Source organism: Balaenoptera musculus, chromosome 18 (genome assembly GCF_009873245.2).
Source record: "Balaenoptera musculus isolate JJ_BM4_2016_0621 chromosome 18, mBalMus1.pri.v3, whole genome shotgun sequence".
Taxonomy (NCBI): domain Eukaryota; kingdom Metazoa; phylum Chordata; class Mammalia; order Artiodactyla; family Balaenopteridae; genus Balaenoptera; species Balaenoptera musculus.
The window spans coordinates 74,662,365-74,680,535 of NC_045802.1; positions in this window are offsets into that span (position 1 = coordinate 74,662,365).

The window sequence follows — 18,171 nt, forward strand, 5'->3', positions numbered from 1 at the left end:
TATCCTTCTCAAACTCTTCCAAAATATAACAGAGGGAGGAACACTCCCAAACTCATTCTACGAGGCTACCATCACCCTGATACCAAAACCAGACAAATATGTCACAAAGAAAAAAAACTACAGGCCAATATCACTGATGAACATAGATGCAAAAATTCTCGACAAAATACTAGCAAACAGACTCCAACAGCACATTAAAAGGATCATACACCATGATCAAGTAGGGTTTATCCCAGGAATGCAAGGATTCTTCTATATATGCAAATCAATCAATGTGATAATCCATATTAACAAATTGAAGGAGAAAAACCATATGATCATCTCAATAGATGCAGAAAAACTATTGACAAAATTCAACACCCATTTATGATAAAAACCCTCCAGAAAGTAGGCACAGAGGGAACTTACCTCAACATAATAAAGGCCATATATGACAAACCCACAGCCAACATCATTCTCAATGGTGAAAATATGAAACCATTTCCTCTAAGATCAGGAACAAGACAAGGTTTTCCACACTCACCACTATTATTCAACATAGTTTTGGAATTTTTAGCCACAGCAATCATAGAAGAAAAAGAAATAAAAGGAATCCAAATCGAAAAAGAAGAAGTAAAGCTATCATTGTTTGCAGATGACATGATACTAATCATAGAGAGTCCTAAAGATGCTACCAGAAAGCTACTAGAGCTAATCAATGAATTTGGTAAAGTAGCAGGATACAAAATTAATGCACAGAAATCTCTTGCATTCCTATACGCTAATGATGAAAAATCTGAAAGAGAAATTAAGGAAACACTCTCATTTACCATAGCAACAAAAAGAATAAAATACCTAGGAATAAGCCTACCTAAGGAGACAAAAGACCTGTATGCAGAAAATTATAAGACACTGATGAAAGAAATTGAAGATGATACAAACAGATGGAGAGATATACCATGTTCTTGGATTCGAAGAATCAACATTGTGAAAATGACTATACTACCCAAAGCAGTCTACAGATTCAATGCAATCCCTATCAAACTACCAATGGCATTTTTCACAGAACTAGAACAAAGATTTCACAATTTGTATGGAAACTCAAAATACCCCGAATAGCCAAAGCAATCTTGAGAAAGAAAAACGGAGCTGGAGGAATCAGGCTCCTGGACAACAGTAATCGAGACAGTATGGTACTGGCATAAAAACAGAAATATAGGTCAATGGAACAAGATAGAAAGCCCAGAGATAAACCCATGCACATATGGTCACCTTATCTTTGATGAAGGAGGCAAGAATACACAATGGAGAAAAGACAGCCTCTTCAATAAGTGGTGCTGGGAAAACTGGACAGCTACATGTAAAAGAATGAAATTAGAACACTTCCTAACACCATACAGAAAAATAAACTCAAAATGGTTTACAGACCTAAATGTAAGGCCAGACACGATCAAAGTCTTAGAGGAAAACAGCGGCAGAACACTCTATGATGTAAATCACAGCAAGATCCAATTGACCCACCTCCTAGAGAAATGGAAATAAAATCAAAAAGAAACAAATGGGACCTAATGAAACTTAAAAGCTTTTGCACAGCAAAGGAAACCATAAACAAGACGAAAGACAACCCTCAGAATGGGAGAAAATATTTGCAAATGAACCAACTGGCAAAGAATTAATCTCCAAAATATATAAGCAGCTCAATATTAAAAAAACAAACAACCCAATCCATAAATGGGCAGAAGACCTAGATAGACATTTCTCCAAAGAAGATATACAGATTGCCAACAAACACATGAAACCATGCTGAACATCACTAATCATTAGAGAAATGCACATCAAAACTACAATGAGGTATCACCTCACACCAGTCAGTATGGCCATCATCAAAAAATCCACAAACAATAAATGCTGGAGAAGGTGTGGAGAAAAGGGAACCCTCTTGCACAGTTGGTGGGAATGTAAATTGATACAGCCACTATGGAGAACAGTATGGAGGTTCCTTAAAAAACTAAAAATAGAACTACCATACGACCCAGCAATCCCACTACTGGGCATATACCCTGAGAAAACCATATTTCAAAAAGAGTCATGTGCTACAATGTTCATTGCACCACTATGTACAATAGCCAGGACATGGAGGCAACCTAAGTGTCCATTGACAGATGAATGGATAAAGAAGATGTGACTCATATATACAGTGGAATATTACTGATGGAATATTACACCATGAAAAGAAATATTACAGCAATAAAAAGAAACAAAATTGAGTTATTTGTAATGAGGTGGATGGTCCTAGAGACTGTATTACAGAGTGAAGTAAGTCAGAAAGAGAAAAACAAATACCATATGCTAACACATATGTATGGAATCTAAAAACAAAAAGAACAATGGTTCTGAAGAACCTAGGGGCAGGACAGGAATAAAGACTCAGACGTAGAGAATGGACTTGAGGACACGGGGAGGGGGAAGGGTAAGCTGGGACGAAGTGAGAGAGTGGCATGGACATATATACACTACCAAATGTAAAACAGTTAGCTAGTGGGAAGCAGCTGCCTAGCACAGCGAGATCAGTTCGGTGCTTTGTGACCACCTAGAGGGGTGGGATAGGGAGGGTGGGAGGGAGACGCAAGAGGGAGGGGATATGGGGATATATGTATATGTATAGCTGATTCACTTTGTTATAAAGCAGAAACTAACACACCATTGTAAGGCAATTATACTCCAATAAAGATGTAAAAATAAAAAATCTTTGTTAAATGTGTGAATGACTGAATATATGAATGAAGGCTCATACAGCTTCTGCTGGGCAGCACTGGGAGTTTTTTAAAGCAAACACTCCAACAGCTACTGACGTTGGGGAGGTGTTTCAGGGGACACTGGGGACTTCCCGTGACAGACTTTTCCAGTGATTCCTCAAGCATCGCCTGAGGAATCACTCCGGAAAGAAGAAGGAAGTGGCAAACATTTGGAAATGGAGTCTGGAAAGTTGTGTGTATCCCGTAAGAATTTTCCCTTCTTATGTTCACTTGATTTTACTCATCTGTGACTCAACTTCTGATGAATCACTCAAAGCATGTTTATCCTCTGTAAGTGGGATGTTCACAGGTGAAATTAAATGGACACATGAGGAAAGCATGAAATGAACCTGTAAGAACAATGTCAGGAAAGGCTCAAACCTATGACAAACGAAGTTCATGAGAAATGCTAGAAAAAAATACAGGTTTTTTTTTTCTTTGTTTGTTTGTTTGAAGCAACAAGAACAAAGAAGGCATGGGCCTTTGGGAAATATGATGTCATGTTGACCAAAAGCTGAACTGTGCGATTCCCATATGGCTTTTGTGCCTTCAACTCTGAGGACGGTCCCAAAGTGCAAAGGGTAGGGCAGTTCTGATGAGGAAAAAACAAAACGCAAGTCAGCTGCAAAGAATATTTAAACAAAACCAACCAGTTTCAACACATCCAAATCTCTCTGTACATGAGCATTACATCTTAATGGGTTCAATAAACGTGTGTAATCTCAGAAAAACTTTATAATTTTTAAAAATATATGTAATCTCTGAGGTTTTTTCTTTTTGACTGGAGAATGGCAAATAGTACAAATCTTCTGGAATTTCCAGAAACTATAGACTTTTGTGAATTGTGGCCAAAATATACAATTAACTCTTTTCATTGGATTGTCTGTGAGTATTTAGAAAAGAATCTGGTGATTGTGCGTTCACTAAAAACATGTCAAGCTAGACCCAAGCAATTTAACATTTTTTGTTAGGGTTACTAGGCACGTGTTTCAAATGTGCCAGATGCAGTCGACAGTTACTCTTGGATCATCGCAACTGTGATACTGAAATGTTGAAGGAATGGGAGATTTGGGGACTAACCCAGATTTATAACATCAGGATGCCATCTGCTGTTTAACTGTCTGAGGCTACCATGGAGTTCAAAAGTTCAACATGACCCTGTCTTGAGATCCATCTTTCTCAAGATGTTTATTAGTAACTAAAATGAAGGCATAAAAGACAGGCAAATCTATTTTAGGAAGACAAATATATTTGAGGAATACTTGATATACTGTACTGTATGCATTGTGATGCTTGGTATTTCTTTCGGAGTATCTGGGGTGCAGAATAAAGGCGTGTTTTGGGGATTCCATCCAATTAACCATGCTAGGTGACATGTGACATCTAAGATTTCTGAAACTTTGAAATACTTCCTTTATGATGTAGCTCTTTAGGTATTAATAAGATTTTTCCTTATATTGTGACATTTCATGGACTAGATTATGATCTATAGATGAGAGACCATCTTTATGGCCGTTACAACCATGACGAGCATTGCTAAACCTTGGCACACCTGTCTCTCGGTGGGCTCCACTACATGCTGTGTAAAATTGGTTTGCCCAGTCCTACTCTCTGGGTCTTTGTCGTGTATCACAGCCAAGCTTTGACAGGAATTTCATGAAGAGGAAGCTGACACGTACAGAAACAATATTCAAATATAGGACTCGGTAGAAACTTTTTTTTTAGTGTTTACTTCTATTAGTGAAAGACATGCTATAGAACTCAGTAAGGATGCACCATGGGGTTGCAGGTTTAGGAGAAATGAAGCATCAAAACAGAAGGAAAAGGAATTGACCCTACTTCTCAGAAGGACAAGAATGTGATTTTGAAGTAAAATTTCAGCAGAATGAAAAGCACATACGCTGGAATTGAGACCCAATTCTGGAATCACCTCCTGTGAATTTGTAACCCTAGGCCTCAGCTTTCTCATCAGGTACACAGAGAACACTGTGTAACATCATGGGAAGAATAATAACATAATTGGTATAGCATTTATAGAGGTTTAGAAAGTGCCGCCACATGCATTACCAACTGGATACGATAACCACATGAAGGGTTATTATAAATCCCTGTTCTGCAGGTGAGGAAACAGATGCTTGGGGAATTGGAGGGCCTTGCCGGGAACTGTGACCAAGCTGCCCTCGTGTGTCGGCATCAGGACTGAGGCCCAGGAGCGCTGGGCAGCCTGGGCTTCACTCTCCAATCCCTGCTCAACCACCAGCAAATCAGATTCTTGACAACACAGGTTGCTTCCCAAACCACCAACCTCCTTCTTTCTGAAAAGAGGGGGTTGAGGAGACAGACATTCCTACAGCCAAGTTATTCAATCATTTTCTTTTTTAACATCTTTCTTGGAGTATAATTGCTTTACAATGCTGCTTTAGTTTCTGCTGTACAACAAAGTGAATCAGCTATACGTATACATATATCCCCATATCCCCTTCCTCTTGCGTCTCCCTCCCACCCTCCCTATCCCACCCCTCTAGGTGGACACAAAGCGCCGAGCTGATCTCCCTGTGCTATGCGGCTGCTTCCCACTAGCTATCTATTTTACATTTGGGAGTGTATATATGTCCATGCCACTCTCTCACTTCGTCCCAGCATACCCTTCCCCCTCCCTGTGTCCTCAAGTCCATTCTCTGTGTCTGCGTCTTTATTCCTGTCCTGCCCCTAGCTTCATCAGTACCATTTTTTTTTTTTAGATTCCATACATATGCGTTAGCATACGGTATTTGTTTTTCTCTTTCTGACTTACTTCACTCTGTGTGACAGACTCTAGGTCCATCCACCTCACTACAAATAACTCAATTTCGTTTCTTTTTATGGCTGAGTAATATTCCATTTTATATATGTGCCACATCTTCTTTATCCATTCATCTGTCGATGGACACTTAGGTTGCTTCCGTTTCCTGGCTATTGTAAATAGAGCTGCAATGAACATTGTGGTACATGACTCTTCTTGAATTATGGTTTTCTCAGGGTATATGCCCAGTAGTGGGGTTGCTGGGTCATATGGTAGTTCTAGTTTTAGTTTTTTAAGGAACCTCCATACTGTTCTCCATAGTGGCTGTATCAATTTACATTCCCACCAACTGTGCAAGAGGGTTCCCTTTTCTCCACACCCTCTCCAGCACTTATTGTTTGTAGATTTTTTGATGATGGCCCTACTGACTGGTGTGAGGTGATACCTCATTGTAGTTTTGATGTGCATTTCTCTAATGATTAGTGATGTTGAGCATCCTTTCATGTGCTTCTTGGCCACTGTTTGTCTTTTTGAAGAAATGTCTATCTAGGTCTTCAGACCATTTTGGATTGGGTTGTTTGTTTTTTTAATATTGAGCTGCATGAGCTGTTTATATATTTTGGAGATTAATCCTTTGTCCGTTGATTCATTTGCAAATATTTTCTCCCATTCTGAGGGCTGTCTTTTCATCTTGTTTATGGTTTTCTTTGCTGTGCAAAAGCTTTGAAGTTTCATTAGGTTCCATTTGTTTATTTTTGTTTTTATTTCCATTACTCTAGGAGGTGGATCAAAAAATATCTTGCTGTGATTTATGTCAAAGAGTGTTCTTCCTATGTTTTCCTGTAAGAGTTTTATAGTGTCCAGTCTTACATTTAGGTCTCTAATCCATTTTGAGTTTATTTTTGTGTATGGTGTTAGGGAGTGTTCTAATTTCATTCTTTTACATGTAGCTGTCCAGTTTTCCCAGCACCACTTATTGAAGAGACTGTCTTTTCTCCATTGTATATCCTTGCCTCCTTTGTCATAGATTAGTTGACCATAGGTGCGTGGGTTTATCTGTGGGCTTTCTATCTTGTTCCATTGATCTATATTTCTGTTTTTGTGCCAGTACCATATTGTCTTGATTACTGTAGCTTTGTAGTATAGTCTGAAGTCAGGGAGTCTGATTCCTCCAGCTCCGTTTTTTTCCCAAAAGACTGCTTTGGCTATTCGGGGTCTTTTGTGTCTCCATACAAATTTTAAGATTTTTTGTTCTAGTTCTGTAAAAAATGCCATTGGTAATTTGATAGAGATTGCATTGAATCTGTAGATTGCTTTGGGTAGTATAGTCATTTTCACAATATTGATTCTTCCAATCCAAGAACATGGTATATCTCTCCATCTTTTGGTATCATCTTTAATATCTTTCATCAGTGTCTTGTAGTTTTCTGCATACAGGTCTTTTGTCTCCCTAGGTAGGTTTATTCCTAGGTATTTTACTCTTTTTGTTGCAGTGGTAAATGGGAGTGTTTCCTTAATTTCTCTTTCAGATTATTCATCATTAGTGTATAGGAATGCAAGAGATTTCTGTGCATTAGTTTTGTATCCTGCAACTTTACCAAATTCATTGACTAGCTCTAGTAGTTTTCTGGTGACATCTTTAGGATTCTCTGTGTATAGTATCATGTCATCTGCAAACAGTGACAGTTTTACTTCTTCTTTTCCAATTTGTATTCCTTTTATTTCTTTTTCTTCTCTGATTGCCATGGCTCAGACTTCCAAAACTAAGTTGAATAATAGTGGTGAGAGTGGACATCCTTGCCTTGTTCCTGATCTTAGAGGAAATGCTTTCAGTTTTTCACCACTGAGAATGATGTTTGCTGTGGGTTTGTCGTATATGGCCTTTATTATGTTGAAGTAGGTTTTCTCTATGCCCACTTTCTGGAGAGTTTTTATCATAAATGGGTGTTGAATTTTGTCAAAAGCTTTTTCTGCATCTATTGAGATGATCATATGGTTTTTATTCTCCAATTTGTTAATATGGTGTATCACATTGATTGCTTTGCGTATATTGAAGAATCCTTACATCTCTGGGATAAATCCCACTTGATCATGGTGTATGATCCTTTTAATGTGTTGTTGGATTCTGTTTGCTAGTATTTTGTTGAGGATTTTTGCATCTATATTCATCAGTGATATTGGTCTGTAATTTGCTTTTTTTGTGTTATCTTTGTCTGGTTTTGGTATCAGGGTGATGGTGGCCTCATGGAATGAGTTTGTGAGTTTTCCTTCCTCTGCAATTTTTTGGAACAGTTTGAGAAGGATGGGTGTTAACTCTTCTCTAAATGTTTGATAGAATTCACCTGTGAAGCCATCTGGTCCTGGACTTTTGTTTGTTGGAAGATTTTTAATCACAGTTTCAATTTCATTACTTGTGTTGGTCTGTTCATATTTTCTATTTCTTCCTGGTTCAGTCTTGGAAGGTTATACCTTTCTAAGAATTTGTCTATTTCTTCCAGGTTGTCCATGTTATTGGCATAGAGTTGCTTGTAATAGTCTACTAGGATGCTTTGTATTTCTGCGTTGTCTGTTGTAACTTCCCCTTTTTCATTTCTAATTTTATTGATTTGAGTCCTCTCCCCCTTTTTGTTAATGAGTCTGCCTAAAGGGTTATCAATTTTCTTTATCTCCTCAACGAATCAGTTTTTGGTTTTATTGATCTTTGCTATTGTTTTCTTTGTTTCTATTTCATTTATTTCTGCTCTGATCTTTATGATTTCTTTCCTTCTGCTAACTATGGGTTTTGTTTATTCTTCTTTCTCTAGTTCCTTTAGGTGTAAGGTTAGATTGTTTATTTGAGATTTTTCTTGTTTCTTGAGGTAGGCTTGTATAGCTATAAACTTCCCTCTTAGAACTGCTTTTGCTGCATCCCATAGGTTTTGGATCGTCGTGTTTTCATTGTCATTTGTCTCTAGGTATTTTTTGATTTCCTCTTTGATTTCTTCAGTGATCTCTTGGTTATTTAGTAATGTATTGTTTAGCCTCCATGTGTTTGTGTTTTTTATGTTTTTTCCATGTAATTGATTTCTAATCTCATAGCATTGTGGTCAGAAAAGATGCTTGATATGATTTCAATTTTCTTAAATTTACTGAGGCTTGATTTGTGACCCAAGATGTGATCTATCCTGGAGAATGTTCCGTGCGCACCTGAGAAGAAAGTGCAACCTGCTGTTTTTGGATGGAATGTCCTTTAAATATCAATTAAATCTATCTGGTGTATTGTGTCATTTAAAGCTCGTGTTTCCTTAGTAATTTTCTGTTTCGATGATCTGTCCATTGGTGTAAGTGAGGTGTTAAAGTCCCCCACTATTATTGTGTTACTGTTGATTTCCTGTTTTATAGCTGTTAGCAGTTGCCTTATGTATTGAAGTGCTCCTATGTTGGGTGCATATATATTTATAATTGTTATATCTTCTTGGATTGATCCCTTGATCATTATGTAGTGTCCTTCCTTGTCTCTTCTAACATTCTTTATTTTAAAGTCTGTTTTATCTGATATGAGTATTGCTACTCCAGCTTTCTTTTGATTTCCATTTGCTTGGAATAGCTTTTTCCATCCCCTCACTTTCAGTCTGTATGAGTCCCTAGGTCTGAAGTGGGTCTCTTGTAGACAGCATATATACAGGTCTTGTTTTTGTATCCATTCAACCAGTCAGTGTCTTTTGGTTGGAACATTTAATCCATTTACATTTAAGGTAAATATCGATATGTATGTTCCTATTACCATTTTCTTAATTGTTTTGGGTTTGTTATTGTGGGTCTTTTACTTCTCTTGTGTTTCCTGCCTAGAGAAGTTCCTTTAGCATTTGTTGTAAAGCTGGTTTGGTGGTGCTGAATTTCCAGGATTTTGGATCATCCTTTCTATCATTACTCTGAATTCTTTTTCAGGTAGACTGCCTATTTCTTTTTCATTTGTTTGGTCTGGTAGGTTTTTACGTTGCTCCTTCATCTGCTGTGTAGTTCTCTGTCTTCTCATTTTGCTTAACTTAACTGTGTTTGGGGTCTCCTTTTCGCAGGCTGCTGGTTTGTAGTTCCCATTGTTTTTGGTGTTTGCCCCCAGTGGCTAATGTTGGTTCAGTGGGTGGTTTAGGCTTCCTGGTGGAGGGGCCTGGTGCCTGTGTTCCGGTGGATGAGGCTGGATCTTGTCTTTCTGGTGGGCAGGACCACATCCAGTGGTGTGTTTTGGGGTGTCTGTGAACTTATTATGATTTTAGGCAGTCTCTCTGCTAATGGGTGGGGTTGTGTTCCTGTCTTGCTAGTTGTTTTGTATAGGGTGTCCAGCACTGTAGCTTGCTGGTCATTGAGTGGAGCTGGGTCTTAACATTGAGGTGGAGATCTCTGGGAGAGCTCTAGCTGATTGATATTACATGGGGCTGGGAGGTCTCTGTTGGTCCAGTGTCCTGAACTCGGCTCTCCCACCTCAGAGGCTCAGGCCTGACACTCAGCCGGCCAAAGCACCAAGACCCTGTCAGCCACATGGCTATTTATTTTGTGAAAGTCAGCAAAAGAGGACAACACCAGTCCTCCCTCACTGGAGCTCAGGCAAAGTTGTAGAAAGTACAGTTCCTAAGGACAGGCAGCTTAGCTACATTCCATTCAGTCATTTTTTATCAAAGATTATGTTTATCTTGGCACTTCCCTGGTGGCACAGTGGTTAAGAATCTGCCTGCCAATGCAGGGGACACGGGTTCAAGCCCTGGTTTGGAATGATCCCACATGCCATGGAGCAACTAAGACCATGCTCCTGAGCCCATGAGCCACAACTACTGAGCCCACATTCTGCAACTACTGAAGCCTGCATGCACCTAGAGCCCATGCTCTGCAACAAGGGAAACCACTGCAATTAGAAGCCCGAGTACTGCAACAAAGAGTAGCCCCTGCTCGCCACAACTAGAGAAAGCCCGTGTGCAGCAATGAAGACCCAACACAGCCAAAATTAATAAATTTTTAAAATAAATAAATTAATTAAAAATGTATTTTAAAAAGTACAAAATTAAATGTTAATCTCATCCTAAAAACACCACAGAAACATCCAAAATAATTTTCCACCAAATATATTGGAACTGTGGCCCAGTCATATAAAATAAAATAAAATAAAATAAAATAAAATAAAATAAAATGAAATGAAATAAAATAAAATAAAATAGAATAAAATAAAATAAAATAAAATAAATTATGTTTATCTAAACGGTTTCACTTATTCATGTTGGTATGAAATGTTAAAAATTCTGAAATATCATAGTCTCACATAGATGAAATATCAGTACTGACTCATGTGTCTTCATTTTTTCTACCTGAACCCAATTTAAGGACAATTTTCTAAGAACATTTTAAGAAGAATACCTGGCATCTGGTGTCTGTTCCTGTCCATTTCTATATGACCTTTCTCTTCGAAGTTTTGACCTGCATCTTAATTTCCATCTCAAAAAAAGCAGTTGCTTCGGTTCCTGATGGATCCCTCATATTCTTTTTTCCACTTTAAAAATCTACTTCAGTTTCAGAAAAAAAATGAGTGCAGGCCGTTCAATTTTATCTAGAGCAGCAAATCTGTGCCTAGGAAGTTCAGATAGAGGCTAGCCTCTATAGAAACAACTTTTAAATAAACTTAGAAACCGAACTATTTAGACTTTCCATTCTTGGCATATAATACTTTTATTTTAGCAAAGAAAGGACAATGAAAACTTTTCAAGGAGGTCAGAAGTTGTGTTCCCTACTCTAATTTGATTTGCCCCAACTGGAGGGCATTTTCAACACAGTGTGAACAGTTTTCAGCAAACACATTCTTAAAGATCTTTTCAACTCTCTGGTTTCAATGGACAGTGAGTGGACACATATGTTAATGAAGTATGTTTACTACCAAAGCTGATGCTGAAATAAAAACTACTGGCTAGCCTGCCGTGTCCATTTCTACCTATGTTGTTGGTACAACCAACTGACTCCTCTTATAGATTTTTCTGTGTTCTTTTTCATTCACCCTTTCTTCTTCGCTCCCAAGGAGATAACTGACACTGCCTTTGCATTTCTTGCTTAGCCCAGCTCTGCCTCCTGGGATGTACCTCCTGCCCCAAATCACGGCTGATGTTGTAGAAATTTCCCCTTCCAGGACCCACCCCATCAGTTCCTAATTTCCAAATTTCACATTTTGCCACAGTATTCTTTGCCTCTGGTCTCCGTCAAATGCTACTTAAATAATGTTGCTAGTAAAATTGAAACAGTAGTATCATTATTTTGTTTCTCCACTTAATCTAAAATGTTCTGCTTCTAAAAATAAAACTTTTAGTTTTATCTATTTTAGAGGAAGAGGAGGCACCCTCATCCCCCCCAATAGTTTGGTCTCCACCAGAAACACCGAGGTCAGTTCAGTAGGAGTTTTGAGTAGATCACATTGAGCTACATTTTGTGGGCATACTCCGGGAAAAGCCTGTTGATGTAAAACAGAAAATTAAACTAGTTTCATTGCAAATGTGCATATAGTGTCCTTAAAACATGGAAAAGCTTTTATTGTCCTTTCTTATATTCTATGGCCAATACGTCTGACCAAAAATCCATCTCCAGCCAGTATTTTTCCATCAGATGGAAATGGAGTGAATGCCCCAGCAGGACGCTGGTGAGAGGAGCATTCTGCAGTGTGATAGACGCACACCTGAACTTCAGCTTCATTGTTAAAGCAGGAAATCACCCAATTTCCCTGCATTCTATATTTTCTCTCTTTAAATTATATATTTAAAGTATGCTTTTATAAACGAGTATTACATGATCTCACTTTCACAGATGACAAAGGCTTGGGGGAAGTTAATGCTTTGCTATTATTAACTTATCAAGCAACCGCAGTCCCCAGGCATTCTTTCAGGCAATAAACCATATTCCTTTTGTTGTTGGCTCACCCTTTATTTTTATGGCCCATTAACCAGTACTGAATTAAAATCAAATTTGTATAAATGATCTAATAGTTCTGCAAACTAGTTAGTCATCTGAATGCCCAACACATGGCAATGCCAGAATAAGGTTATGAATCAAATACAAGCATAGATTTTTAAATCATTGATGATTAAAATATTCTTTTTTAAAAACTGATAGCCAAAAAGGGGAGAGAAAATGTTAAAAAAAAAAAAAAAAAGATAAATTTGGCACAAACTTTAGCAAACATTCCATTTGCATACAGAGTGGGATTTGTGGCTGAATGAAACCCATGCTCTGCGTTGGCGAAAGTGCAGGTTACAACTTCCTCTTCTTTCCTGTCACTTCATATCGGCGTTTGGAGAAGTGGAAGGTTTCTGGACTAATTTTTCCACTTCTCAATATTAATACCATCAAAGTGTACTAAAGCTTTACTTTGTGAATCCTTTTACCATCCTGGAAAAAGTAAAGATGAAACAGAATTTTTAAATGGGAAATTTTTGTGATCCTAATGAGAGGTTTGGAGTTCTCTGAACCACTAATTATAATGATATGACTCTAATTTTTCTTCCTCAAATAATAAGCACCTCTTATTTGGAGGAGAAGAATTTAACTAATTAACTTCCTCCTAAATAAAGGAGGTGAGTCTTTTGGCTCCTATGAGACTTTCCACGGATATCCCCTCTGGCCTGGCCCAACTGTGGCCTTGTGACCATTCGGTGAGGTGGGAAATGTCACTTGAGATGCATGTAGTCATGTGACAACGTCATCACTAACCAGAGGACTTTCTCAGGGGGGTTGCTACAGTACTGTCATGGATTCTGCTTCCAAATGTTGCTCTCATGGTGCACAAAATATGTCATTTCACTGTGTGCTTCTGAAAGAAATTTTGCCAAGCAGACATCTGTTTGGATTGAGATGCTACACCTTGAAAAGGGAGGAGTTTGTGTGATAAAAAGACAGGGCCTTTGAGTCAGAAGAACGTGGCTTTAGTCCTGACCACTAATCACCATTTAAGGTACAGACTCAATGAACTCTTCGCTAAAATGAAGATGAAGCTACTGTAGGGTTTACTGTAGGGTGGGGATTAAATGAGATAATACATGGAATGTAGTTTGATGCCTGGACATCATAGAAGCTCAAGGATAGGGATTACCATTAAAAAAATAAAAACAATCTTTTGCCCAGAGAAGAGCAAAAGATTAAACTAATCCAACTGAAGATTCAAATACCTAAGGCTCAACTCAGGCACACTACTGTAAAAAAAATTAGTCAGATCCTCTCCCCTATGTGTAGACGCTCCATGACTGTGGTAGATAGAAATGCAGACTGATTCAGATGTTTCCTGGTGGTGATGTAAATGCCACGGACAGCATCATGGGATTTTCTAAAATGATGAATAATTCCTGGGAAAGTTCAGGGGAAAGAAACCCTCCCTCAGTTGACATATAGTAGCATTCCTGGAAAAGACTGTTTATATTAAAATTGTACAAAAAGTGGTTTGCATTCATATTTAAACAGTTTGTTTTTAGGAACAAACATCATCGACGTTTCTCTTCTTCCCATGAAAGTCCTCTGGGACACAGGAAGGCATGAGGGAGCAGGGACCGTTCTTCATTCTTCTTGGTGGAGAACCAGCCACCCTTTGCAGGAGGGAGCCTTCCAGGTTCCTATTTACTAACTTGTAGTAGAGGAGCTAGTCTCTTGGCAACCAAGAAACCAGGTCCACTGGTTTGCAAAATCTCCCCTTGGGTCGACTCTTCTCTCTAGAAGAGGACGTTCCTTTACAACAACAAGCTCTGTGGGGAAAAGCAGACCTGGTGAAACTATCAAGGAGAGGCCAGCAGGTGGTCCCAGACATGGGGGAGGGAAAAGCCTTGAGGGAAAGTGCCGACAAGAAAGAAGACATTGTCAAAGGAAGCTATTTGAGCGCTCGAGAACTGGCCCAGGAGCGGAGGCTGTCCCAGAAGGAGGAACTGTATCTGGGAATAGTTGACTCAGCTGCAAAAGCCAATGACCAAGGGACCAAGAGGGGCCGAGTCTCAGAAACCAACACTGAGTTCAATCTGACCAAAGAGGCAGGTGGCCCCAACGAGGGAAGCACAGACCATCAGACTATAACATCACTCTAGTCACCTCCTGAGAAGACTACAGCCCGTGCTTCCCCTCTTCTGAAAGGCATGACGAAGTTCCCCGGGAATCCTCTACGTGAGCCCTCTGTCCTGGCCCAGCCCTGTTCTCCGCTGGCAGCAAGAAATATCTCAACACCAACCACAAGACTCATTCTCTATCCACACAACGTGGACACGGAAGTGGATAACCTTCCAAGTTAACCCACCTTCCAATGAGGCTACTTTGAAGACCCAGAAGAACAGCAAGATCGTTTTTGCCTTTCTTACCTGAATGTCTTTGATTTTGCCTTTTATTATTATTCTATTAAGCCAAACTATTAATGGCTAAATTGGGAACCTGATAGGTTACATTTGTTAGTCTAATGTTTTATAAGTAGTATAGTTGTAGTAATTTTTATTGTTAAAAAAATAAACCAGAAAACCAGACCACAGAATATTGGTTTCTGACGTTGAACATGCCTCCATAACATCAACTATACTGAGTTTTATGTGAGATATTTCATAAGTGAAACATTTAAAACTCAGGTTTATTTCTATATAACTAGGGCTCAATATCTTCTTATTATAAGATAATATTATTTACCATTATAGTTAATAGAAAAGCCAAAAAGTTTATCCAGGTTATGTGTTCTGCTTTGTTCAAAGGCCAGAACGTTGGTCATATTCATCAATAATGTGATTCTTAATCCATCTTCACTCACCAGAAGTACAGTCAGTGGAAATTCGGCCTTGACTGACCTCTGCTTTCTCACTCACACTTCATCTATCATATGTGGCCTATCTATTTTGCATTTCTGTGTGTCTGTACATCTTAACAGGAACTCTGGGAGGACATATGTCAGGCACATGTAATCTGCTACCATCCAGACTACATGTTTTCTCCTGTTTGTGGCCTCAGGATTGTAGGAACTTACCTGCCTTGTTCATCCCTGTACCCACAGCATCTAGAATAGTTCCAGACATGGATTAAGCACCCATAAAACAGTTGTAAATAAACGAAGGACAGGAACAAGTGGGTGATAAGTTGCCCATCCTGATGTTTTATATAAATGCACTAATATTTTTCAAAAGTCTTGGTGCACTAGATTCAGGCTGGCTAAGTGCAGCCATAATAAGTCTCATTTGAACAATCTTCCTATAGAACGTGCACATATAGAACACATACTATACTAGCCTATGATTTATAAATCCTCGTTAGTCATTTTTAATCAACAGCTCTACAATATGTATCTCCTTCATCCCAAGCAAGGAGGATTATCACTGTGGAGAACACAGTGGAACCGATGGAACCGATCTGCAATCAGTCTCTCTGAAGACAAAAAAAAAAAAAAAAAAAAGTAATATGAGGCAGGTCTGGAATTATGAGGTAACTAGAAACTTTATAATATTAGAAATAACTGAAGTCTTGGAGTATTAAGCCTAGAGACTGGTGAACACGTAAGACTTGTCTTAAACATTTAAGGCACTATTATTTTGTGGTGCTGTTATTGGATATTTAGGTATGTTTCACCATGGGTAAAGTTAGGGCTCTGAAAGTAAGTATAAGGTAACTAGGAAGTAGATTATTTGATGGTTAAATATTTACAAAGATGTAAGAGGTAGCAAGTTCCTTGTCACTGGCATGCTCAAGTATGGACTGGGTATACACTTGGTGGAGACTGTGGAGAAGCTCATATATCACGCCAGGGTGGTATTTGAACTACTTGGCCTTCAGTATGCCCCCAAAACCTGGGAAATTATGATTTTGTGAGACAAAATCCCAGGCATTATTAAGCCAGGAAACTAACTGTGGTACTGGATCTAAGAAGCAAATTTCAAGGAAGCTGAGAAGCTTTAGGGTAGCTCTGAGCTGAACATTTGTGGAGGACTTGGGAGGAGATTTAGGATTGGGAGAACGTTCTGAGGAAATCTACAGAGGAGGGAAAAAATCATCAAACACACTCAGAGGTCAATTTGACTGAAATGAAGGTTCGTGTAGAATTGTATTAAAATTGGGCTCAGTGAGGTACAGTGTGATATAATCTGTGGGAAGAGAGAAAATTTTGCCAATTGAGAAATACCACACAAGTGTTAAGTATTATTCAATTTTCACAGAGAGACTTGAACTGCCAGGTGGAGTGTCAGGAAGTTTGGCAGGAGGTGATGCCCACGTCCAAGTTTGGCCAAAAGTATGAGTCCCGGAAGAAGCCGAGAGCGGGAAAACTAAGATTCCAGGAAATAGGCAGCTGTGCAAGCAGTTGGCACAAAGGGAAAGGACTCTGGCATCTGAAAAGACTATTAAGAGAAAGGGAACACCCAAATCCCAAAGAAAAGATGTATCCTCAGCAAGTGACCAAGATATAAACTCAGATATGGTGCCATATACTAAGGATCCCAAAGAATAAGTCAAAAGCCCAGTGAATAGAACTAAGACATAAGATCAGAGTGGTGCCAGTAAAGAGGACGGCTTGTTTCTGAGCCTCTAAATACTAGCCTGAGGTTCCCTAAACTTTTATTCCTACTGGGAAAGTTGACCTCAGAACCTGGGATAAGCCTGAACTAGACATGGAAGTTAAGGGGTCTTAGCCACAAGGATTGGAAAGTAAGGGGAGAAAGAAGCCACCAAGAACAGCAGATGTGTTTAAACCTGATGCCCACTCTGATCAGTTGTCCAAGTCACTTCCTGGAACATGGTACTGAGAAGGTTTCAGAAGATATGTTACTACATAGTGTGAAAGAAAAATGCCACAACCAAGTGATGGTGCCTTCCGTGGGCATGGGACAGAGGTCAACATAGGCATCACGTGTTCATCATTCTTGTACAGGTACATTCCAAAATAGGGATAAGGCTTTGGATTGAACTAGAGTCAGAGGGTGGCAGACCTTGATTACCAGATTGAAGTACTATGATTTTATCTGAGAGCCAAGGGACTTCACTGAAAGATCATGGCCAACATTACTGTGCACTTTTGGTGTTAGATCAGAACAGGTTTGCAGAGAAGCTATATTGATCAGGGGAGCAGAGACTCTTCAACATCTGTGTTTGTGGCTCTCAGTTTCCACTCTAGTGTGAGAAATGAAATTGTGTGCCCTCATGTTAAATTTTCTGTGCAGTGAATTGTAAAAGCCATTGCCAATAAGAATTATTTCATGTACACGTAATCCCATGTGCAGTCTGCTGCAAATTTATTCATGATCTTCTCCAGCTAATATGAGTAAACTCAGCTGCAGTGCCAAAATGACAGGATGATTTATATATAGAACTGAAATCCACATTAAAATTCTTTGACTTGATCTCCTGCTCTGGAATTTGAAGGGGAATACAAGGGACATATATATTTTTTTAAATAACCTTTCCTTGGTTCTCAAATAATTTATAGTATTATTCCACTATTCTCTGATTCTTACCATGTTTTAAAAAAATAAAAATAAAAAAATAACCCTTCCTAATGTAAGATGTGCAGGTAGAAGATTAGCATCATTGCCCATAAAGTAGCATTTATGTGTTGCTTATGAATATATGGGATAGAGTTCCTGAAGAAAGGACACCAACACTAATGTGTAAACT